Genomic DNA, 25839 nt, shown 5'->3' with positions numbered 1-25839 from the left:
TTCAAAACTAGTTAAAAAGATCGTTATAAGTTACCAATGATATACAACAAACTTTAGACATTCGAAAATTCAATTTGTCCCATCACCCCTGTGCATAGCCATACCCCAATAATGAATTTATTAATTTATTTTGATATTCTATTAGGTACTAAACCGTATTTTCACCATTAACTCGAGCAAATGTTCGGATCCACATCCAATTTGATCACAAGGCATGAAATGTATCCATTCTTTGCTTATTGAGTCCATATTTCCTTGGTTATCTTTAAATGAGGCTTCTTTGAAGTTATTGATAGCACCCATAATAAATCACTTTTTGTGAACTCCATTGATAGCCCGATCAGAAAATACCATCAAACCCTTTCTGTTTAAAAAAGGAGGAAGAGGACTCGCCTGCAGTGTGTGGGAGGATGAGATGGGAGAAATCGACACAAGATTAAAACTCCCCTTCGCTCTGGGACTACTTGGTACAAGGGACAGCAACTCATTAATGGCCGGTAATTTTGGTCAGTTGTACCTCAAAGGGAGAACAAATAAAGGATCGGACTGTTTGGAGGCGAGCACACTAAATAAACCGAGCTGATGTCATCAGGCCATGGTATTTGCTTGTATGAGGTCCACTGAGACATTTTTTTTTTTTCTAACCTGAATGATAAATACAAGAAGTATTAAATTTCCTGCATTTCTTGTTAACTGCCACTGCTTGGGTTTCAGAACTAACTGGGACTGATGAGAAACATGTCTTAAAATAATAAATACTAAATACTATAGTTCACAAGCAGTCTTGAGGAAATATATATATATATATATATATATATATATATATATATATATCTATCTATCTATAATTCCATTAATCTCTGTGTGTATGTGTGTTTGTATGTGTGTATGTGTGTATGTTTGTCTGTGACCGCTGTTTCTCGACAACCACGGGTCCGATATACTTTAAACTTGCCAGGTATATTGCTGGGGACCCGAGGATGTGCCTTTTCAAGGTTTCATATTAATCGGACAAGTACTTACCGAGCTATGGCGATTTCTTTACCAAACACTGCAAGCCGTTCGCTTTGGACCAAACCATTGCATGTAAATAGAGGGGGGGGGGGGGGTTCTGTGGTCGTTACTGCCACGTGGTTTCAAAGTTTTTTTTTGTTGTTGTTGTTTGCACGCATGTTTTTTTGCACCCACGTACGGGCACGCCCTAGGATGTTTACACACACACACACACCCCTACACAAATTTTTTTTTTTTTTTTTTTTTGGCAAGGAACGGGCACCCACGTACGGGCACGTCCTAGCTTATATATAGTACGGGCATGCCCTAGTATCTATAATTCCAGTAATCTCTGTGTGTTTGTTTGTACGTTTGTCTGTGACCGCTGTTTCTCGACAACCACGGGTCCGATATACTTTAAACTTGCCAGGTATATTGCTGGGGACCCGAGGATGTGCCTTTTCAAGGTTTCATATTAATCGGACAATTACTTACCGAGCTATGTCCAAAAAACGATTCAACCAATCAGAGAGCAGCGAGCTATCGCGTGTGCCGAACGTGGCGGACACACTCTGCCTCGGATGGCACATTTGAGAGCGTATTCATTTATTTCACGTTTGCAAACTATGTTGGCGCTATGTTGGCGTTAAACTATGTTTTAAAACTAATAAAAACCCCGGGGGGATTGTCACTGTACTCGCAAGCCGTTCGCCGTTCGCTTTGGCGTTGCGAATGGACCAAAACATTTCATGCACCAAACCATTTCATGTAAATAGAGGGGGGGATATAATTTTAGATATAGATATAGTACGGGCATGCCCTAGTATATAATAAATTATATATACAGTGGAACCTTGACTTACGAGTGCCCCAACTTACGAGTTTTTCGAGATACGAGCCGTCGCTCGGGCGGTTTATTGCTTTGAGATGCGAGGCGAGATCCGAGTTACGAGCTTTCGCCACCCGGTCACGTGGTTATCTTGCCGTTCAAGTACAGTACGTATCTCTGTCGTATAGCGCTGCGTTTTTGTTTTCGCATTTTGGTTATTTCGAGTTCACGCCGCCAGGTGGGTTCTGGTCACGTGGTTATCTTGCCGTTCAAGTACAGTACGTATCTCTGTCGTATAGCGCTGCGTTTTTGTTTTCGCATTTTGGTTATTTCGGAAAATTTCATGTTCATGTCGAACATTTCATGTTCATGTTCATGTTTTCATGTTCATGCCATGCCAGGCCACAACTTGTTCAGAGTGCCGGCGATAGCTCGCCTTCTCTTTTTGGAAAACACGGTGAGATCCTTAACATCCAACAACTAATGGGACGCAAACGGGGCGCCCAGTTTAGCGGTACACACATTGATGAATCACCCTGCCTGTGATTCACCCATGACAGGTTATAGCTGGGTCGGGATTCAAACCCAGGCTGGACAGTTTAGACTTTAGAGTCAAGTGTGCGTACCTCCAGTCCAGGCCATCCTGCCAACTTGTATGCTGCATACAGGTGAAATATAAAGCGCGAGATATTTTTATATATACTGTATATTTTTTAAAAAATTGGTGTGGTTTTTGGCGGGCTGGAACGGATTAATAGCATTTCAATGCATTTCAATGGGGAAATTTGATTTGAGATACGAGCAATTTGAGTTACGAGCTCGGTCACGGAACGAATTAAACTCGTAAGTCAAGGTTCCACTGTATATATATATATATATAAGTTCAAAACACACCTGGTCACAAGTGTGCCGCACTGACCGGGTCCTCAGTCGAGGTCCTCAGCATCATCCCGTTTCGGCCCTTCAACCTCGATACGGTCAGCTAAGGTGGGCCAGCAGGGGCACGTACACATCCACATGCAGCAACTGCATCTGGATGTGTACATACCCCCACCCCCAGCCAGTGCGAACAACAACAATGACAACAACCCCACCTCCACATCCAGAATCCACAGCACCAAACAAACATGGTGGAACACTCAAACACCCACTTTTATATCCTTCACCACTCACCAAAAAACACACCAGATCATTCATACACACACATACACACCCATACACACACATACATACAGAACACCAACCAAACAACCACCTACACTTACATCATACACCACTCAACACACAAAAACACACACTCATGCAAAAATTAATTCATGCAAAAACACACACCCTCACCCACTCACTCATATACACAAAATAAGAAGTAATAATGGTAACAACAAAAAAAAAAAAAAAAAGCACACACATATATATATATATATATATATATATATATATATATATATATATATATATATATATATATATATATATATATATATATATATATATATATATATATATATATGTATAGGAAGGGTCTTTTCAACTCTTGCTTTGTTTCTGAGCATGATCTACATTTCCTGTAATCTGCCATTTTGTGTGACTCGATATTCCCCAATGCTTAGAGCGAGCGGCAAATTTGATTGGTCAAGATGACGTAAAGTTGGCATAATATTTTGTATAAGTATTGCTAAATGGAAGGTTTTTCAAAGTCCCAAGAAAGTGATTTGTGTTCTGCAGTGTTCAAGTAAATGATTCAATTGAAATAAAATAAAGGTTTTAGCGGTTTTTGGATAAAAAAAAAATACCCGGAAGTTCATCGACGTTAATGCAGCATCTTTTACACCGCCTTATTTAAAATGTTACATCAGTTATTTGTGCCCAATGTTTGTTCATTATGACATCCTTGAAGTTTCTTGTTTGGAATGATTTTCAATTTCTTGATTATCAGACATGAAGACAGAGTTAAAAACTCCTTTCGTCACGATTGGGATGAGACATATTACATTTTGCAATTCACAATCACAATTGTACAATTTACAAAGTACAATTTGCCACATTCAAAGCCAAAGTATTGTTAAACTGCAGCTTTGTTTTGATTCATGCCTTGGTGTTCAAATTAAAGCATTCAACCGAAATTGAGGAGTTCCTCAATCGTAAAATGAAGTCTCGACAGAGCACAGACGGACAAAAAGTGTACCAACTGCTTAACTCTACTTTTCACTTGGTGCGCAATGGTAAAAATAAATTGTTCACCTCTGACTGTAAAATGAACATACTCCTCTCCTTTCCTATTGTTAAAGAGTATTAGCGGTGGGGTGCGTAAAGTCTTGTTCCATTGCTTTCACTGGCATGGGTTAGATTCCCAAGGCTGCAAAGCAGACAGTTTCTCTCCATACTCCTGCGACGCAGATTAACGACCTTTCTCGGACCAACTCGAGAATTACACTGCTCATAAATAAAAGTTGAATCCAAAGTTTAGAGAGCTAAGATGTGTGAGAGCGGAAGTTGTTTGGTCAAAGCTTCTTGCGTGTGAATCCATTTGGGGCAATGCAAGTCCTACTATTATTGATTTCTCCCATCTCATCCTCCCACACACTGCAGGCGAGTCCAGATCTTCAAATTTAGCCATGTGATCAGATTATGAGCCATATTGCTCTACTATCTGCAGAATGGAGGATGCAGCTGGTATTGATGTCTGTATCGAATGTTATTTTAATTCCACCGATTATTTTGAACAGAACCCTCTGGAGCTTTTATCCTGGGTTCAGAAAGCTCATCATTTTATTGGTGTGTGTGTGTGTGTGTGTGTGTGTGTGTGTGTGTGTGTGTGTGTGTGTGTGTGTGTGTGTGTGTGTGTGTGTGTGTGTGTGTGTGTGTGTGTGTGTGTGTGTGTGTGTGTGTGTGTGTGTGTGTGTGTGTGTGTGTGTGTGTGTGTGTGTGTGTGTTTTTTTGTAGAAAAATTTTGAAATTTATTACAACCTCATCTTTGTTCCATTGTCACAAGTTCATATGTTTAATCTGAAAACTCTGCAGTGGAAGAATTCTTATAGCATATGCCTGATACCTTGTCGAGCAATTTTTATGCTCTGTTGAGTGTTACATATTTGCACCATTTTTATTTCCCCAGCCTTGATGTGATTTTAATATGGGTTTTGAGGCTCATCATTGTAGTCAGGTTCACTATGTTTTTTCGTTCAAAATCATGGTAGATTAGCAAACCTATACATTTTTGGAAACGTTATTACATGGAAAATCTGAAAATCAATGTTTACATTTGCCAATTCGACCAATCGACCAATTCCATTCGACCAATTCGACCATTCGACCAATCGCTTCGATCGACCATTCGACCAATTCGATCGATTCGATTCATCGAATTCGATTCGATCGATCATCTATCTATAATTCCAGTAATCTCTGTGTGTATGCGACCGCTGTTTCTCGACAACTACCGGTCCGATATACTTGAAACTTGCCAGGTATATTGCTGGGGACCCGAGGATGTGCCTTTTCAAGGTTTCATATTAATCGGACAAGTAGTTACCGAGCTATGTCCAAAAAACGATTCGACCAATCAGAGAGCAGCGAGCTACCGAGCTATGGCGATTTAGCCGTTCGCCGTTCGCTTTGGCTTTGCGAATGGACCAAACCATTTCATGTAAATAGAGGGGGGGGTTCTACCGTACTCGCAAGCCGTTCGCTTTGGCTTTGCGAATGGACCAAACCATTTCATGTAAATAGAGGGGGGGGGATATAATTTTAGATATATATATAGTACGGGCATGCCCTAGTTCGACCAATTCGATTTGCCAATCAAATTGACCGACCTTTGCTTGTGTGGAACGGACTGTGAAAACGATGCGGACTATATTGTCGGATACGACAACGACACACAGGACAGTGATGACGAACTCTAAATGGCATATTCTGTAATCGTGTATGTTTGATGCCATTGACTGCCTGTGTAGATGTGAAGTTATACTGACTGCATGTGTATATATGATTTTGCTGACTGCCTGTGTATGTTTGGTGATATGAATTATTGTGACACATTTTGATGTTATTAACTGCCTGTACAAAATGATAACATGTATTTGATTATGCAACTTATCGTGAATATAAAGACAGTATTTTGCAATTCAAAACCTTTGATTCGTGTCTTACCATTCCCCATAGCACTAATTTGATACTTTCATTGGATTCCTTGTCCCTGAAAATATAGGTTTAGTATATTTTAAAAAGTTTTTAGGGTAATTAGAGGCAGAAATAGAACAAAATATGTATTTTACAGTGGCCATTTTGAAAATCCAAAATGGCCGCCATACAGGTATCTCTCCAAATGTAAACATTGATTTTTAGTTTCCTTATGCTATAACCTTTCCAAAAATGTATAGGTTTGCTAATCTACCATGATTTTGAACGAAATATAATTTATTGACATAGTGAACCTGACTATTGATCAAGTTTGCTTAAAACACATTTAAAATATTGTTTAGACATGCCTAGGTGTTTATTTGTTTATTCCCCGGATATTATGGTGTCTTTAAAATAATGAGGAATGGCCTAGATTTCTCTACTTGGGGTTGTTCAGGTACATAATATTTTGTCGTCAGATTTGCTTTGGCCTTTGTAGGAGGGCCTGCTCAATCCGTTTGTTTGAGAATCGGACTATGTTGTGCTCGTGAATCGCTGTTTTAAACTTTTCTCTCAATTTTGCTTCAAAGTATATTTTTTATATAATTATAGCTAATGATGCTCCTTTACCACAAAAGGAGCCTTATTATTTTTTGGCCGTCAGGACATCTAGCTCTCAAAGGCAGATGAAAGAATAAACGGTGTGGTCTCGTGTGACTGTACGATAGTGGCCGAGATGTACAGTATATAATTTTGTTTTTTATATTTTTCTTTTAGCTTTATTTATTTAAGCTCTCCAACCGTTTTTTAACATACTGAGCACATACTGAACCCTCCGGCGTCCGTCGTCCATTAACTTTTCGACGTTAACACTCCAGCGTCCACGAATATCAACCGATTCTGATCAAACTTGACGAGCAGCATCCTTAACCCAAGGACCAGGTTGGTATTACATTTCAGCCCGATCCGTTGAAAAATGGCCGACTTCGGCGACCATTTTGTTTTTGGTCATGAAAACGACATTAACACTAGCGTCCACAAATATTAACAGATTTTGATCAAACTTAGAATGTTTAACCCTTACCACATAAGGTAGGTTGCTATTGCATTCCAACCCGATCCGTCGCAAAATGGCCGCCATGTTGTTTTCAGCTCTGGAACGACGTTAAGTCTTTAACGTCCACAAATATTTATGGATTTTCATCAAACCTTGTTGGCTTTTCATTTAAGTCAAATCTGGTACAGACAACTGACCTACTTTAAAGTTGTCCAGTCAGTTCAGTTGAGTTCTGCTTCCCTGGAAGCTCTAGTTAAATTATTTTATTGCACATGATTGAGGCTCATTGAATAGAAAAGTGATGGGGGAGGGGGTGTGGGGGGGGGGCGGGGGAGGGAATAGGCAACAGACTGACAATGAGGCCATAGTTGGACACCATAAGCAAGGAATGAAGTTAAAAGTTAAAAAATTAAGAATAAAATGAAAAAATTCTTCGTTAAAAAAACAAAACAAAAAAAACCGTGGGTTGGGATGGTGCTGTATCACCTGTTAGACGTCAGTTGACTTGTAAGATGTTTTGCATTTTGCTTCAAATAAGGATTCTTTGCAGTTTGCACATTGTGAACATGCTGTTTTACCCCACGTGCGCAATGTGAAAGGTGGGATTGAGCAATTTGTTCACTTTGTCCGTCGACAAACGTCAGTTTATGATCGAGGTACAATGTTACATAATTTGAATGTTATATTTTGAACATTAATTGGAAAACAAACATGTAGTTTAGGAGTACTTTGGCTCTGATTTCGTCCCGATTTCACGTGTGCAGAGGCGAGTGATGTAATATTTTTACTCTGGCAATCAAACAAAATTGAAAATCATTCCAAAAGAGAAACTTGGTGTTTTTAGCAAATTCATAAAGGGCACAAACCGGCACTAACAACGAATGTAAAGTGTTAAATCAGGTGGTGCAAAAGACACCGAATCAATGGTGGTAAACTTCCGATTTTTAAATTTTTTTTTACATCCTTTAAAATCTTTTTTTTTTTCAATGGAATTGTATAACAGAACACTTGAATATAAATCACCTTATTGGAACTTTCAAAACCCTTCCGTTTAGGAGTACTGAGACAAAATATTACGATATTCTACATCTCGACCAATCGAATTTGCTACTCGCAGACCCCGTCCATCGGTCTTTTTTTTCTTCTAAAGACTGCGTGTGGTGAGGTGTTCCACTAACTATTCAGTTATTGGAGCTTCTGATCTTCCCATTGGTTGCAAGACTTTATTAAAGGCCCCATATGCAACCCACACTCATTCTTGGGATGCAAGAGTATTCCATCCTAAATTGACTTTAAAAGTGATTCCATTTAAAATGAATCTACCACGTACATAAACACATATGGAAGATGGAGTTATAGGTGTTGAGAAAAACAGTTTGTGTTAAAAGGGAGTATGGATGTTGAAAAGGGGAGGAAGGGACTGAAAGGGGAATTTATGGGTTGAAGATAAATAAATAATAAACAAATTATCACATTCAGTATGTAAAAGGAACATTGTCCAAGGTATAAAAGCAACCATACATTGTCTGCCATTTCCTATCCGATTCATTTGATCTTAAACCAGACAGATCACAATCCTTCATTGATTGTCCAAATCCTTTCTGTACACCTGCCATAACAAATGGCTGTGAGCCTTGCTGAAAGAACAATTTACTGTATGTTGACTTTACTGCTAAGAAAATATACTATTTTGATGGATGCAGGTGTTCAGTCACCGAGTGCGAGGGCACACGTTTATATTTATTTATTTATTTATTTTATTTTATTTGGCTGCAATGTGTCCATGCATGCGTAAGCGTGACATGGTCTGTCATACACTTCCTTGCTTTGTTTGCCTACTGCCATTTGGAATGCACTTGCTATAAATCTTTGTATTTTTAGCCTTTCGATGCAGGCCAAAACTATCCGGCATCAAACTGCCTAAATAATACAACCCATATACCTTTACTTTTACTTTAGTGTGGGGAGTTGATATGTCGACACCCAAGTATTGTGAAGTCTGAAGGAACTGCGCTCCAACGCGAGTCGAAAGAATTGACGCGACCAAAGACGGAATTCGTCCGAGTTGCTTTATTGAAACAAAACAGCTCAGGTATTCTGACAAGCCCGTTTATCGGGCAGCAATATATATACACATTTGTGTCGGGAAGTTTGCCCGGCAAAAGCTATACCGGGCATGCCCGGGTGTCAAGGGCGAGCCTTGGAAAGGCGAGTCTGGACCTGCCCGGGCGTGTTTGGCTGCGGCCTGGCAAGTCGAGGCTGGGCGTGCCCGGGCGCTCTGGACGAGCCCTGGAAAGGCGATAGCGGGCATGCCCGGACGCTCTGGGCGAGCCCTGGAAAGGCGAGAGCGGGCATGCCCGGGAAAGACGAGACCGGGCGTGCCCGGGAGGTTCGGGCGTGCCCGGGAACAGTGAGTCCGGGCATGCCCGGGAGAGGCGCGTCTGGCCGTGTTCTGGCCGGTGCAAGGCGATTGTGTGCATCCAGCGGTAACCGCTACAAGTCTGTCTTATTTGGGTTGAAGTGCGATAATGGTTGTTTGCAACGCAAGTCCCTGTGGCTTTGCTGTTAATATTGCTCAGATGGCAAGATTGTACTGTTTTTTATTAAATCATGAAATTTATTTTATTTTGTACATCTGCCGATGAAGTTACCGGAGGCATTGTGTTTTCGGGTTGTCCGTCCGTGTGTCTGTGATAGAGTTACGTTACCCCGATAACTTGAGAACAGCTGAAGGGATCTAAGTCAAACTTGGCACAGGTTTGTATAATGATGTGAAGATGAACTGATTCGATATTGGGGTCACAAGGTCAAAGGTCAGAGGCCATGTCAGGTAAAAATGTGATACTTGAGAACAGCTGAAGGGATATAAATCAAACTTTGTACAAGTATGTACAGACTTGGCATTTAATATGGAATATATATTTTTTCTTTACTTGGATTTACTTTCTTAACTCAGTATATCAATCTGGTGAGTTTCTTTTACACTTTGGTGATTTATTTGTTAAAAGAACCAGTCACTGATTGTCTGTCGCAGCAAGAAGTCAACAACAGGATTATATCACAGGTGGCATGGCAAAATGTACGGACAGGTGCATTTGATGATTGGCTTCACAGTCGGGTATACAAGGGTTGTTGCGTTCTGTATTAGTGGAAAACAACTGCTGCACGTCTCCAAAAGTTATTGCCGCTTCCTCTGGAGATGGTCCGTCAACTCGACAATGCTGTTTGTCATGGAGTGGTGGCTTTACGAAATTACGGCATGAAACAGCGTGCTATTGCTCGGCAGTATGGCATCACTCAAGGTCAGGTGTCAAAGATCCTGAAACAAAATGCTCAGAGGGGTGTCCCTACTCCAATACCGAGGCCAGGACGTCCCCACAGAACCACAAGGAGGGATGATCGCCAGCTGCACCGGTTAATCCGCAATGGCCGAACCAAGTCAGCTAATCGGCTTAGGGCTGAGTGGCAGCAAATGACAAATGTGCCTGTATCTAGAAGGCTAGTCAACCAACGACTAGTTCAAGCAGGTTATCGTGCCAGGCGTCCCCTGAGAAAGCCACGCCTGACCAGACAACACCGCCAGCGCCGATTGCAGTGGGCCAGAGAGCACCGTCAATGGCAGCCAGGACACTGGAATCACGTGATCTTCAGTGACGAGTCTAGATTTCTGGTCTATCGTCAAGATGCCGTGTCCGAGTGCGCAGACAAGTGCATGAAGCCTACAACAAAGATTGTATAGTGCCAAGAGTCCAAGCTGGAGGTGGTGGGGTGGCCGTTTGGGCTGCTTTTCATGCAGGGGGCAAAACTGAACTGGTTGTTCTGAATGGAAACCTGAACCAGTTCAAGTATAGGGTCATTCTGGAAGAAACATTGCTTCCGTTTGCTCGTGCAGCCTTTCGAGGAAACATCGTCTTCCAAGATGACAATGCATGGCCTCATCGTGCTCGCATGATCCAACACTTTCTTGCTGACCGTGGTGTAGAGCATATGGAGTGGCCTGCCATGTCCCTGGATATGAATCCGATAGAGAACTTGTGGGCAGAATTAACGCGTCAAAACGACCACTTGGACCAGCAGCCAACCTCTGTGCGTGAATTGCAGCAGGCTATTGTCACTGCATGGCAAGCGATTCCTGTCCAAACCTTGGCAAATCTCGTGAACAGCATGCCTCAACGTGTACGTGCTCTTCTGAATGCTCGTGGGGGTTACACGAAGTACTGAACTGTAATTTTACTGTCCGTAATCCCAGTCATAATTTAACTTTTGTTTTTGTTAAACAAAATTTTGGCTAATGTGCAAAATAAAGAGATACTTCTGGAAAACGTACAGAAGTTTAACACGGTACTGTCCATGAATTGAGTTCGATATCAGTTTACATCACTTTCAAGGATCAATTTATTTGCTTCGAAATGTCAAATGTGGTTTTTGTTTCTTTTAAAGGTCACATTAACAAAATCTAGAATAATTTCAACATAATTCCAATGAACTTTTGGTTCTAAGACATCTTGTAAAGTAAGTTCACCCCCACAAAAAAAATATTCCATATTAAATGCCGTCTGTATAATGATTTTATAATGTGGGCGGAGGCTTATTGGTCGACGTCATGACATTAAAGGTTGCCGTTATAGTTTGTGTTGTTTGTTTTGTCATGTCACCAATATTTATTTGTTCTTATTATACATCCAAATGTCATTTTTGATAACCTCCTTTTGGTTTGAATGTTTGTATTTAGTCTTTGAATTACATAATTATATGTTTATATATATATATACACACTACATGACCAAAAGTATGTGGACACGAGCATCAAACGTCTCATTCCAAAATCATGGCCATTAATATGGAGTTGGTGCCAGATTAATCTGTCGGACTACCACATGGTGAAGCGTGATTCATCACTCCAGAGAATGCGTTTCCACTACTCCAGAGTCCAATGGTGATGAGCTTTACACCACTCCAGCCGACGCTTGGCATTGCGCATGGTGATCTTTGGCTTGTGTGCGGCTGCTCGGCCATGGAAACCCATTTTGTGAAGCTCCCGACAAACAGTTGTTGTGCTGACGTTGCTTCCAGAGGCATTTTGGAACTCGCTTGTGAGTGTTGCAACCGAGGACCTATATTTATGCGCTTCAGCACTCGGCGGCCCCTTTCTGTGAACTTGTGTGGTCTACCACTTCGTCGCAGCTAAGCTGTTGTTGCTCCTAGACGGTTCCACTTCACAATAACAACACTTACAGTTGACCGAGGCAGCTCTGGCAGGGAAGAAATTTGACGAACTGACTTGTTGGAAAGGTGGAATCCTATGACGGTGCCACGTTGAGAGTCACTGAGCTCTTCAGTATGGCCCATTCTCCTGCCAATGTTTGTCTATGGAGATAGCATGGCTGTGTGCTTGATTATATATACCTCTCAGCAATGGGTGTGGCTGAAATAGCCGAATCCACCCACAAACTGGAAGTGTGTGTGTGTGTGTGTGTGTGTGTGTGTGTGTGTGTGTGTGTGTGTGTGTGTGTGTGTGTGTGTGTGTGTGTGTGTGTGTGTGTGTGTGTGTGTGTGTCAGTCAATAAAAGATATATATATATATATTTTTTAAATTTCCTTTTTTTGTGTGTTGCAGGTTTTGACCATTGTACGGTCTTCTTTTTTTTCCATGTGCATGTATGCTATGGGATTAAAATTGTAGTTGACCCTAATCAGGCCTGGTTATTTTGGACCTTTTCAAAGCCGGGGGAAAGGGGGAGGAGCAGCTTCTACGGCAACCATAGATCTGATTTTTATCAAAATAAAATTAGTATCAAAACATGCACAAGAGCTGAACAGAAAAAGCCAGGAAAGCTCAGCACAAGGAAAAAATATTTCTGCAAATCTACAGTGAGAAAGGTAGAGTGCCCCCCCCCCCCCCCCTCCACCATCTGGCCTTATTAGTGTTAAAGGTGCTGAAGTGTTAACATTTAAAAAAAAAAAAAATTTTAAATTTTTTTTAAATATATTGTGTTAAAGTGTAAAGAGAAAGTGTCACCTCAATCATTTTACCTTGCTCTCATTTGCCTCCCCTGCTTAAAATATGTAATGAACGAATGATTTTAATAAAAACTGTTTTTTATGATTTGCTATGACTCGTACGCCAACAACTGAAGACTTTTACAGCAAAGTTGTGCAAAATAATTAACAAGTCTTTTTTGTAATGTTAATGACGACCAATGAATAGCATGCATGTTTTAAAATGTTGAATTTTTCTTTACATTATTAAGTGAACTTTACCCCCAAATTGTATTCATGGAGGTTTTTATTCAGATTGATCAATGACTTCGGTTGTGAGGCCACAGTCGCCTCACTTCCCTTAAATGTAACGTGTAACCAAGCACCACCACCACCACCAACCAACCAAGCAGCAGTGTACGTGCTGTAAGCAGGTTGAATCACCCGCGGGTGTTATTATTTGGGCGAAGTCTCCATTGTGGCGGACCATTAAAATCACTTTTTCTGGTAACGACTGCGAGACCAAGGACCATAGATAGATATCGGACGAAAAACTCATATTTCGCATGCGTGAGCCAAATTAGAATTGTCTACCTTTCGATCCCATGAGAAACCAGACTACTTGATATTTCAATATCTTTACCATAAAATATCAAAAAAACTTTTCGACCTCATACATTCCTTGTACCATAACTACTATTGGATGTGCAGGATGTCGATGACCGTTGGATCTCTGAAATACCAACACCACACAAACTTCTATCATCTTCTTGGAATATTCAGACGATACCTTTTTTTCAGCAAGTAATGTGCAAACTAGCTAGTTTAGAATAATTCTTCAAACTTTTTCAAATCCTTGTCATCTTCTCTTCCTGCGTACATCTGGTCATGTTTTACACCGCAGAGAACGCATTACAGAACTCACATCTCACTCCATTCGACAGCAGCTCCCTCCCTTGTTGTGCACACATAGCACAAAAAGACAGGCCTTTCACTCATTTGCCTCAAGGCTTTGGAACAAAATGTAACGAGAAATATAACGGCAGTTAAATCTTTTAAAAAGGGCCTGAAGACTTGTTTATACCCTACTCTGTGCTTGTTAGTCCTCTACCGGTGTACACCGGAGGGGACTATAGGTTTGCACGCCGTCCCTCCTTCTGTCAGTCCGTCACGCAAAGAACAGTTTTCCGGACTTTTTTTCTAAACGCTTAATGCTAATGATTTCAAACTTGCCACATGGTTTCCTCATGATAAGTTACAGATCAAGTTCGAACTTCATGACGTTTCGATCATTTTTGACAAAGTTATGGCACTTTGAACTTTGGGAATTCTGATAATTCTGATGATCCTTGCGGACTCAGTGCCATTTTAAGTTTTAATTTCCTTTAAAAAAGATTTTCTCTGCAATAATAGGACCGATTGAGATCAAATTTTCACCGTAGGAGGGACTCGGTCTGTAGAATATTTTAATGGTAATTATGACGTCACAGGTCACGTGGTTCGGTCGCCATATTGTTTTTCATGAAAACGAAATATTTTTTCTCTGCAACAGCTGAACAGATCGAGGCCAAACTTTGAAGGCAGTAAGTATCGCATACCCATGACGAACAAAAAAGTCAACAAGCATGACGGCATGCGTCACATGGTTTCAGAGTTATGACTTTTTAAGCATGACCATTTAACACCGAGCTCCTACCTCATTTTTGATCCAATCGAGGGGAAACTTCACAGATCTGTTCAGCATGTCAGTCTACTAAAATGTCCTTTTGGAATTTGCGATAGGGCACGTGGTTTGGCAGATATCGTTAATTAAACGAAAATATATAAATAAATAAAATGCATATCTCTTGAATCGCTAGTCCCTCAGACCGTGAGTTGGTAATTATATAATTCACACAGTGCAATACGTAGAGGCCACTCCACGGAGCGACCTTGCGGGCTTATCAACGAGGCGAGGCGTGACACACGTGTCTCAGCATACCTCAGATCAAGTTCTCATGGTCTCCCATCTCTACCGCCTCTGACATCAACTCATCCTGGGAATTCTTCCAAAGTAAATTTTTCTCTCATGCATAGATTTATCCCATCTCATCTTCAGTTGTCATACCCTTCCTCCCATCCATGGTACACGGAATCTTGTGGTGAGGCTATTGCCCAGAAACAACTTGCTTTCATCTCCTGGAAAGCAAATCCAACGGAAGGAAATCTCATTTCCTTTCACAAAGCCCGAAACAAGTGTGTGTCCACCCTCAGGAGAGCCAGGTAACAATATCTCTCCGTTCTCAGGACCGAAGTCTCTTATCTGTCTCCCTCTTCCAAATCCTGGTGGCGTCTGGTCAAATCTGTTTCTGGTGTTTGTTCCCCCTCCATCCCCTCCCTCACCTCAAACGGCCACACGGCTGACTCCGCACGTGAAAAAGCCGAATGCCTCAACTCTGTGTTTGCCTCTAAATCTTGTGTCCCAAACCCATCCCTCTCTGTACCCACCGTACCCAGTCGTACCCAGCTGCTCCTGGACTCAGTGTCCTTTCCTCCTGACAAGGTGGAAAAGTTTCTGTCAACCCTCGACTCTGATTCTGCAACTGGACCTGACGGCATCAGCCCACGGGTCCTAAAATCCTGTTCTTCCGCTCTTTCACTCCCTCTCTCTGTTCTCTTCACCCTCTCTTTTGCTCAAGGTCATCTTCCATCTGCTTGGAAATCTGCAAACATCACCGCTTTGCATAAAAAAGGTGCAAAAACAGATCCCAGCAACTGCAGACCAATCAGCCTTCTCCCAATTATCAGGAAAGTCATGGAATCCATCATTGCTTCAGATATGAAATCTTTCCTCTTCTCCATTGGCTTGATCTCTGATCATCAATTTGGTTTCAGACCTGGTCACTCTACTCTGGACATGCTGCTTCTGCTTTCTCAACAATGGATGGAGGTCCTCAATGCCAAACAGGAAATTAGAGCTGTCTCCCTTGACATATCACGTGCCTTCGATACGGTCTGGCACCCCGCTCTGCTCACCCAACTCTCCTCTTTTGGTATCCATGGAAATCTCCACGCATCGCTGGCAAACTTCCTCTCTCGTCGTAGTCAACGTGTGGCCCTGAATGGGTTTCTCTCATCTCCTCTTCCTGTTAAGGCTGGAGTTCCCCAAGGCAGTGTTCTGGGCCCTGTGCTTTTTCTGGTCTTCATCCATGACCTCTCTGTCTCTCTTGAAAATCCGCTCTATCTCTTTGCTGATGACTCTACTCTTTGTCGCTCCATTCTTCATCCGTCAGATCGGCAGTCTGCAGCCTCCTCACTCTCTGTAGACCTGGACAAAATCACAGACTGGGCAAACAAGTGGAACATGTCTTTCAATCCTGACAAATCTCACACTCTTACGATGTCTCTCCGAAAAGACCGACTGGACAACCCTCCCATCCAATTTCTGAATAATCCTCTCCAAGAAGTTCTGTCACTCAAGCTTTTGGGTCTCACTATCTGCCATGATCTTTCTTGGGAAAACCACATTTCAAATCTGGCCTTCAAAGCCAGTCGCCGACTGGGCATCCTCCGTCGTGCGAAGTCCTTCCTTGGCACACCTGAGCTCCTCACCACATACAAGGCTTTCATCCGCAGCTCAATGGAATACTGCTCTACCCTCTGGGCTGATGCTCCTGCCTCACACCTAGCTCGTCTTCACGCTGTTGAAACCAAAGCATTCAGAATCATCGGAATCTCCCGTGATGAAGCTAACTCCAAGGGCCTCTCACTCACTCACCACAGCCAGGTTGGTGGTCTTTCGGTCTTCTACCGACTCCTCTCTGGCCTTGCCCCCTCCCCCCCCCCCCCCCCCAGCTCTCTCTGGGCTCTGTCCCCCAACTATTCCCACAGGTCGCACAAGATCTGCCTGCAACCCTCTTATGGTTAAACTGCCAAAATCAAGACTCTCTGCTCACCTTCACTCCTTCATTCCTCTTTTCTCCTGCCTGTGGAACAAACTCCCTCACTCTCTTCAATCCCACTCCACCCTCCAGGTCTTTAAAACAGCTGTTCACCACCATCTCTTGTCTTCCCCCATCCAAAACCTTGAGCTTTTCTACCCCTGCTAATTTCACGCCAATTCCACTTTTTTGAAATACCAACTTCTGTCCTGGAAGTCCTTTGTGTCCTTGTGTTTTATACTTCTCCCACCCCCCCCCCCCTACCCACGCCTCCTCCCCCCAAGCCCTCTCCCTCCCACACATCTCCCTGCTCTCAAATGTTATGTTTGTGTGCTTCCCCTTCTCCCCCCATCTTGTCTTCTGCTCCCTCTTTTTATATATTTTGTTTGTCTGGTTGATTTGTTTGTGAAGTAAATGTTAGGTCTTTCATGAGCCTCGATTCAGTATACAAAAAAAAAAAAAAAGTTTGAAAACCAGCATCAACCTTGCATAAATTTGCATATTCGATCATTTTTGACAAAGTTAAGGCACTTTGAACTTTGGTAGGGGACATGTATTGCAGCGCAATACTCAGAATGCTTGTTTTTCTTCTTTCTTTCTCTTTGGTCCTTGTATCCATTGGCAAAAGGTGCTCTATAAACGTGGTGCAATTATTTATTATAAGGTGATTAGGGTTGGAAATCAGTCATTGTAAGTCAAGTAGAAATCTTGGCTAACTTGTGTGTAGGTAGATATATTGGTGCAGTCGACTGTTATTCCCTCTTTTTAATTTGTTTTGGTCAAACTCAAGATTGAAAATGTTTTCTCTGATGTGCAATGTTCCTTGAAGTGTAGTCTTGCCTTTTCCAGACAGATCTTGTGTTCATGGAAACCGTGGTTTGCCGTTACACTCTGATATGAAGGTGCACTGAGGAAGTATCTGATTTGGCAAAAATAGCTGAAGTGGATGCCAGCAAGAAGTACAAAAGTTAAGTTGGGAAGCATCACAGGATGTATTTGAGGGGAGTGGTTCAGACTACGAAACTTCCGGTGAAACAACTTGAAATAATTCTTACCCATACTGAACAAAAATAGTGGGGTGGGGTGGGGTGGAAGGAAGGGATTTGATAGAATCTTGCTTCACGTCTTCAAAGAATGTTTAAGCATATTGAAAGAGTGGGTGTCATCTAATGATCATATTAGCAGATTATTTTTTGATGGATTAAGGTGAAGCTTATTGGCTCACAAAAGAACAAGTACCTTCAGGTGAGTGCCTACAACTTTATTGCAAAAGAGTACCTGGAGGCATCTATCCTACCTATCTATGCTTGCCATGTCGATTAAGCTCTTTAATTTGGGTTTTGTCCACTTGCCAAATTTGTAGACCACAGAAAAGCATTTGATGCTGTTGATCGCAGTTTTTTTTAATGGTTGATGACGACGAAGTGCAACATTCCTTGATGTTGCACATCATACACAAGTTGTATCAAAAAGCTAAATTGTGTGTTAAGGATGGAGACATCTCGTCTGGTTTCTAACTGCAGTTGAGTCTGTCCTTGGGTGAAAATCTTTTCCCACTCCTTTTTGTATGTGAATTTGAGGCTTGTGGAGTTGGGATGCAGAATTGACCAGAACATAGTGGAAAGGAGGAAAATGTTACAGCAGGATGGAGGGACATTTTGGAGAAAGAATGGGATCAAGGAGAGGACATTAGGGTTGAAAAAGCTGGAATGTAGCTAAAAAAAAAAAACAGTGAGAAATGGGAATGCAGATAAAGGGAGAAGGAGAGGGAATAAAACCACAACTTGGAAAGGAAGGGTGGTGCTTAACGAGGATTGATGGTAGGAATGAATATGAATATGAGTATGGATGGGGGATGGCTTGAGGTGGTGGATAGCTATTTTGAAGTGCTGGAGGGAAGAATTTAACAGACTGATGAAGTTGGTTCTACAGGTGTGAGAAAAGAGGAACAAATGAGTGGATGTGAGTCGTGTGCCTGGATTTTGAGTTTCACGAGAAATGGGTTATTGGCAGGCAGAAGGAAGAGGATCTTTGTTTCCGTGTGAGGTAGCGGTGCCAGCCAAAAGGAGATGATTGTATTCCTTCGAGGTGCAGATGAAGACCTTGTAAGCTGATAAAGTTTAGATTTGCCAAAAGATGGATGATACGCAGGCTTGCTTTGGAGCAGACCTGGATATGTGGTTTGCCCAAGAAATAACATGACTGATCGTGAGGCCTAAACGTTACTCATTAAAGGGACTGATCTTCAAGAAAGTAGGTTAGATGGCCAAATGGTCATTTCATTGATACAGAGTGAGACTGAGATTTGTCAGCATCGAAAGACCTATTTCATGTTTTGGACTAGCTCTAAATCTATCAAGGTCCATCAAAGACCATCAAGATGAATGATGCTGTTGCCTGCCTATGAAGGGATGAGATGCTATGGCAGATAGTGGAGTCTTCAGCAAATATAAGCAGGCTTTTCCAGAGAATGAGATATTTGATGAGAAGAGCACTGGGCCCGAGATGGTCGCAAGAGTGAGGGGAGATGAGACAATCCAGTTGAGAGCAGTGTGTTGACTGAGTGGAAGAAGTGAGTAAGCCATGGAAATGAGAGGTGGTGCCCTTGGATGCCATAGGCAGGGTGTTCGGAGAGAAGGCACGATGCGAGACTTATCAAATGCTCGAGATATGTCCAGAGAGACAGCCCTGATCTCATGTCTGAGATTGAAGGCCTCCATACATTGTTAGGAGAACAGAAGCAGTTTCCAGGGTACAGTTACCAGGTGTGACAGTCCCTGGTGTGCATAAATGCGAGACAACACTTGTAGAGAGCAATCGGGTGTATTCCAAATCTCACAGCGTACAAGCAGCCAGCCCCAGCACCCCGAGCTCCGTCCCAGCATCCCTCGTGCGGTCCCACCAACAACATCACCGCCGCGCCCCCTGCCGGTTGTCCCCACTGCATGCAACAAACCTACATGTAACACTGCCTGAGCTGCCAGACTCTCTGGCACTGAGACTGCTCTCTGCCGATAGCCATGGAGGTGTGTACTCTCGCAGGCACACAATCAGAATGACCCAATTTGAGCAGTCGCAAAAAGAGGGACGTTGGCAGGAATATTGTTCATGAGTCCAAAAGGGAGGACTTGCCATCCTGATGTGACAATGGGCAAAAACGATAATGGGATCAAGTCCTTTTCTGATAATGATGAATACTACCTTGAAACTGAGAACTGTTGTTTTACCTCACTTTTACATTTTTATTAAATATAGGCAATACCATTGTACCAGCTGAGAATGCAGTGCTGACCTGTAATCTGCACTTTAATTGTACAACATGGAACGTTCACGTGAATGCATCACTCAGGTTGTCTTCTTCAGGGGGGGAATGCAAAACATCTCCACATTTTTGTCCAATGTTGAGGTTGCGTGTGATTGTACTGTCTTCACCTTGGTATTTTATTTAATTACATTGGTCTATTGCTAAAGCCAAAAAAAGCATTTGCTTGATGAAGCCTGTAAAACCTTGTACTCGTTAATCAATAATGTGTAAGAAATGCAAAATCCATCTACCTACTGGTCTGCACTCCGAACTCTGATTCACGGGTAAAACCAATTCTTGTGTGTGGTTGTGGTGGTGGTTGTTGTTATATTGGATGTGTTCACCTGAAATGATGTGATGTTTTTTTCATATTGGGGTACGAACTTCCTCGTTGATGGTTTAGGGGAAACTGGTGGAACCCCTAATTGTCCGTTGCATCATGTGGCGAAATCCTCAATTACTGGGTTTCACCTGTCAATGGTAGTGTGTGCAAGCTCTCTCAAATTATGTAAGAAGTAAATTTGTTTATGATATCTGAGAGGGGCTCCTACAGGTCTCCTCGGCTTGATGATATCTTCAATGCTTTGGTTAAAATAGGAATGTCCAATCCCTGGCAAAAGCATCCGCTCCGTAACAGCGTTGGATCGCCCTCTCTGAGTCTGGGAGGTCAGCGGTTCGAGCCCTGGCCGGGTCCTACCAAATACTCTTAAAATGGTACGTGCTGCTTCTTTGCTTGATGTCCAGCATTTGAAGGGACTATAGCAATATAGCATGGCTAATCCCCGTAGCTTGGCATCCATGGGGAGGAGGAAATTCCTCTTCAGGAAATGCCCGGCTGGGTTTGAGAAAGGTGGCACCATTCCAAGCTTTCACTTTCACTTTTTGACGCCAGCTTTGACTCTCTCAAGCTTTGTGTGCGCTCTCATGTTCCATTATAAGGCTTAGATCCCGTAAATAATAATTTTTTTTGACGTGCCTTGGTTTAAAGCTACTGTTAAATTAAGCTTGCGTGACCAGTTTATTCACAAGTGAAAGTTGTACAACCTATTGTTTTTTTTGTTGTTGTTTTTTAAATAAATTAAGTATTCTGATTTGAACCATAATCTGACAAACGTATTTAATTTTGTAAGTGTTGTATTGATACTAGTTTTCCTGTTCCTATCAGGAGCATTTTGGATTGGAATATCCCTGGCAATGAGGGTTTTAGGCCCTCTGATTCCAATATTTGCTTGGAATTCCACTGTATTCCTATGCGGTGCTTTTGGTGGAGATCAGGATAAGGTTTTGTCTCCTTTCTTTTTGCAGAGTTGATGGACAGTTTTTTAGCTTCACTTGCAAAACACAACTAAGAGTAGTTTGGTAAGGATGAGTTGTTGATAAACTTGATAATACGGTACTCCGTGCGCACGTGCATTGTTTTCAGCTTGTCTTGTTTGTATATCTCCATGCAGTTTTCCTCAATTTGATGCTAACCGTTTTTGTGTTGCGCGAACCGATCACCTTTATTTGAACTTTTTGAGAAAATGTTGTAACTCTCTAGCTAACATGCCAATGCCACTTGGATTCTAACCTTGTTAAGTCACGTGACACATACTTGTAAGGGAGGAGGGAGGGGAGTTCAGTTAGTTAACCTGAGGAGAGGAGATTATTCATTGCGAAACTCTCCTTCACCCATTGTTTCCTCTTTGTATTTGACAATACAGGAGAACATGTTTAACGCCAGTCGGACATTGATTGAGGAATGCTAACTGCTGTGGGATGCAAAGAGAAGATGACGTTTAAGGTGATAACCTGCACTAAGTTTGACGAAGATCCCTTCAGCTGTTCTCAAATTGTCACGGTAATGAAAACATATCACGGACGGACAACCTGAAAACATAATGCCCCCGCCGACGAATACAAAAAGTTTGGTTTTCGGTTATTGAATTCGTGTGTGTGTGTGTGTGTGTGTGTGTGTGTGTGTGTGTGTGTGTGTGTGTGTGTGTGTGTGTGTGTGTGTGTGTGTGTGAGATATAAATATAAATTGTCCTTATTGTGTGTTGGTTGGAGAGTGTTTTATGCACCTAAAAAAACAAATTGGAAGTCTTCAAAATGCCAGCAGTATTGGAAAATATTAGATATTCTAAATTAGATATCTAATATGCTGTATTTTTTATTTTTTATTTTTTTTGTATACAGAATCGAGGCTCATGAAAGAGCTAACATTTATCACACAAGCAAATCAAACAGACAAACAAAGTATATAAAAAGGGGAGTGGTAGACAAGATGGGGAGAGAAGGGGAAGCACACAAACACACATTTGAGAGCAGGGACATCGGGAGATGTGTGGGAGGGAGAGGGCGTGGGAAGGGGGGGGGGGGGGTGGGAAGTATAAAACTCAAGGACACCAAGGACTTCCAGGAAAGAAGTCGGCACCTCAAAAAAGTGCATTTGGGGTGAAATTAGCGGGGGTAGAAAAGATCAAGGTTTTGGATTGGGGAAGATAAGAGATGGTGGTGAACAGCTGTTTTAAAGACCTGCAGGGGGGTGTGGGATTGAAGAAAGTGAGGGAGTTTGTTCCAGAGGCGGAAGAAAAGAGGAATGAAGGAGTGAAGGTGAGCGGAGAGTCTTGATTTTGGCAGTTTAACCATAAGAGGGTTGCTGGCAGATCTTGTGCGACCTGTAGGAATATTTGGGCGACAGAGTACAGAGAGAGCTGGGGGAGCAAGGCTGGAGAGGAGTCGGTAGAAGACGGAAAGACCACAACCTGCCTGCGGTAAGTAAGTGAAAGGCCCTTGGAGTTAGCTTCATTGCGGGAGATTCCAATGATTCTGAAAGCTTTGGTTTCAACAGCGTGAAGACGAGCTAAGTGTGAGGCAGGAGCACCAGCCCAGAGGGGAGAGCAGTACTCCATTGAGCTGCGGATGAAAGCCTTGTATGTGGTGAGGAGCTCAGGTGTGCCAAGGAAGGACTTCGCATGACGGCGGATGCCCAGTCGGCGACTGGCTTTGGAGGCCAGATTTGAAATGTGGTTTTCCCAGGAAAGATCATGGCAGATAGTGAGACCCAAAAGCTTGAGTGACAGAACTTCTTGTAGAGAATTATTCAGAAAGTGGATGGGAGGGTTGTCCAGTCGGTCTTTTCGGAGAGACATCGTCAGAGTGTGAGATTTGTCAGGATTGAAAGACATGTTCCACTTGTTTGACCAGTCTGTGATTTTGTCCAGGTCTGCAGAGAGTGAGGAGGCTGCAGACTGCCGATCTGAGGGATGAGGAATGGAGCGGCAGAGAGTGGTCATCAGCAAAGAGAGAATACAAAAGTATACAAAAGAGTATACAAAAGAAAAAAAAAATCACTGCCCAATGCCGGGTACTCCTGCTTGTCCAAAATAAAAAATCTCCCCTTTTGTTAATCGAACCCAATCACAACATAGCTTTCGTCCACAACACTCAACAACCATTCATCTTTCAACATCTTTCTTCTTATAATGGAGCAAAGGTGGATGTCATCGAGACTCAAAAATTGATGTGGTGGAAATAGCACCACTTTTGGTGTTGGCCAGTATTACAAATCATCTTTCTTTATCTTATGATTTGGAGTATGATATGTTGTGATCAATAAAATTTATTTCAAAAATTCTAAAGTGCATATCCAAGACTGTGCTGCAGCACATTGTGCACCGAAGGTGGGCGGAGAAGGGTACTCTCGCTCAGATGGCGGGGTGACTTCTGGTCCTTTATAAATACCGGCTTTACGGTTGCACGGTATGAGCATTTTGGCGGAAACCAATTGGGCCTGGTTAAGGTACGTGTGGGTTCTTGCTGCTTTGTACAAAGTTTTGCTGGAATATGCGGAGTCCAAGTTCTCGTCATTCAGAGTGCAAGTCCTGAAGACTCGAGTCCGAGACCTCTAAAAAGTGGACTTTAGTCCAAGTCCGGACTCGTTCTACATCACTGGTCTGTGAGTGTCATCAAGGGATATAGTGTGGTCGGTGTTGTGCATTGTTCGTCCACCCCACTCCCACTAAAAAAAGAAAAAAAAATCAAAATATGACAAATGTACAAAGATCCCCCCCCCCCCCACCCCCCATATTTATTTAAAACTCTGGTGATGTCTCTGAGCCTGCCACAGTTACCTCATCCCCACACCCTCCGATCCCCTCCAATGAAATTGTCGGTGTCTTTGATGGATTTATTTAATGCAATGATGGTGTTGTGCAGGCATGATGGGTGGAATGGCCTCCTCCTGCGTCAAATTTATTTGTGAAAACACAGCTAATACTCAACGTCTGGATGAGTTGAGATGTCTGGAATCATGTCTTCCCAAAATTCCCCAAACCTTGATGTTTTATTCTTCAAAGGAAGTGATCCTGCAATATCCTCGTTCGTTGCCGTTATCAGCAGCAAGCACCATGCCCGTCGGTGTACAGCAGAGCAACAGCTTCTGCAACACTTCATTATTTTGTGGTTGCCATCATTAACACACTCGCTCATGTCACTCATTGTTGGGTCTTGAGCCTGAAGGAGCATGATTGGGTTCTCAACACCCAATATAAGGTGAAGATTTCAAAATCGGGGCTTGCAACATAATAAGGCAACCAATGGCTAATGGTGTTGGTATATAGGGACTCTTACTCCATCCAGACAGTCTCATTTGTGTTCGGGTGGTATATGGATTCTCAAACTATTTTTGAAATAATTTGAATTAATATTGCAAATTTTTTTCATTAATGTAGTTCATTAGAGTTGCACAGTGAACAATTGTTTGGAGGCCATCTTCAAAGCAAACCAAGTAGTTTAATTATAAAGTTACCATTATGAAAAATTTGACCTGCATCAAACACAAGTCTTGCAGTAGATGAACTACTGTGAGGTTGTTGTCTACAACCAATGATACAGCCAACTTGGTCTCATGATACCTTGATACCATGCTCAATGGTATGATGCAATCGGTGCTTGAACCATTGTCAGATTTATTTTGTTTATCCAATAACACGGGGACATAAAACCAGGTCAATATTTAAATTGATAACGAGCATGCTGCTGAGCTACCCCACCCATGTTCTTTAAAAAAAAACAACAAAAAAAACTTTAAATATTAGATATGTAATGCCATTTGTACAGGTTTGTGTGATTGTGCACACTTGTGTTTGTCGAGAGCTTCCTGAGGAAGAGCATGCCAAGACGATGGCTCCACCCATAAATGAGTAGAGGGGGGGGGAAGAAAAGTGAGGAAATTTGGAGAATTACAAAAGGTAGCTGCATGAAGGAATCTGAGGGAGAGAAGTGTGTATTCAAAGCTTTGTCACCTGAAGCAATCAAACTTTGCTCAGGGCTCGATTGATTATTTTTTATTATTCACCCAATGCAAGTCTTCTCTCCTTCTCTTCTCTCGTTCTTCCCTCTTTCACGTCCTTCCCTCTATTGTTCCTTTCCCTTTGCCGGTTCTCTCGCATTATTTATTTGATTCTTGTGCACGGTTCGTCCTCGTCATTCAGTCTTTCCTGCATTGTCTGACTCTGCCCTTTCGCTGTCGTCCTTATATCTTCTCCTTCCATCCTTGCACACCTTTGCTTCCACATTCCCAGTCCGACATCTCTGTCACTGGACCCTCTGTCCCATCTACGAAGCTTGGGCACCCTGTCACATTCATCAA

General features: G+C 42.3%; 1 protein-coding gene across 14 annotated transcripts in view; it reads left to right on the top strand.

Moving 5' to 3' along the window:
* TMEM150A (transmembrane protein 150A) overlaps nucleotides 1–25839 on the top strand; it is a 185359-nt gene that overhangs the window by 35090 nt on the left and 124430 nt on the right. Inside the window, exon 1 of one of the 14 annotated variants that reach the window (XM_078783769.1) lies at nucleotides 21908–21987. The exons of the other annotated variants lie outside the window; for them this stretch is intronic. The gene's annotated coding sequence lies outside the window, so the exon portion shown is untranslated. Of the gene's footprint in view, nucleotides 1–21907; nucleotides 21988–25839 lie in introns of those variants that run through there. 14 annotated transcript variants of the gene reach the window in all.

Source organism: Myxine glutinosa, chromosome 8 (assembly GCF_964187855.1).
Source record: "Myxine glutinosa chromosome 8, kmMyxGlut1.1, whole genome shotgun sequence".
Taxonomy (NCBI): domain Eukaryota; kingdom Metazoa; phylum Chordata; class Myxini; order Myxiniformes; family Myxinidae; genus Myxine; species Myxine glutinosa.
Note: the sequence above shows the minus strand (reverse complement) of the source record. Positions and strands in the feature narration are given on the sequence as shown.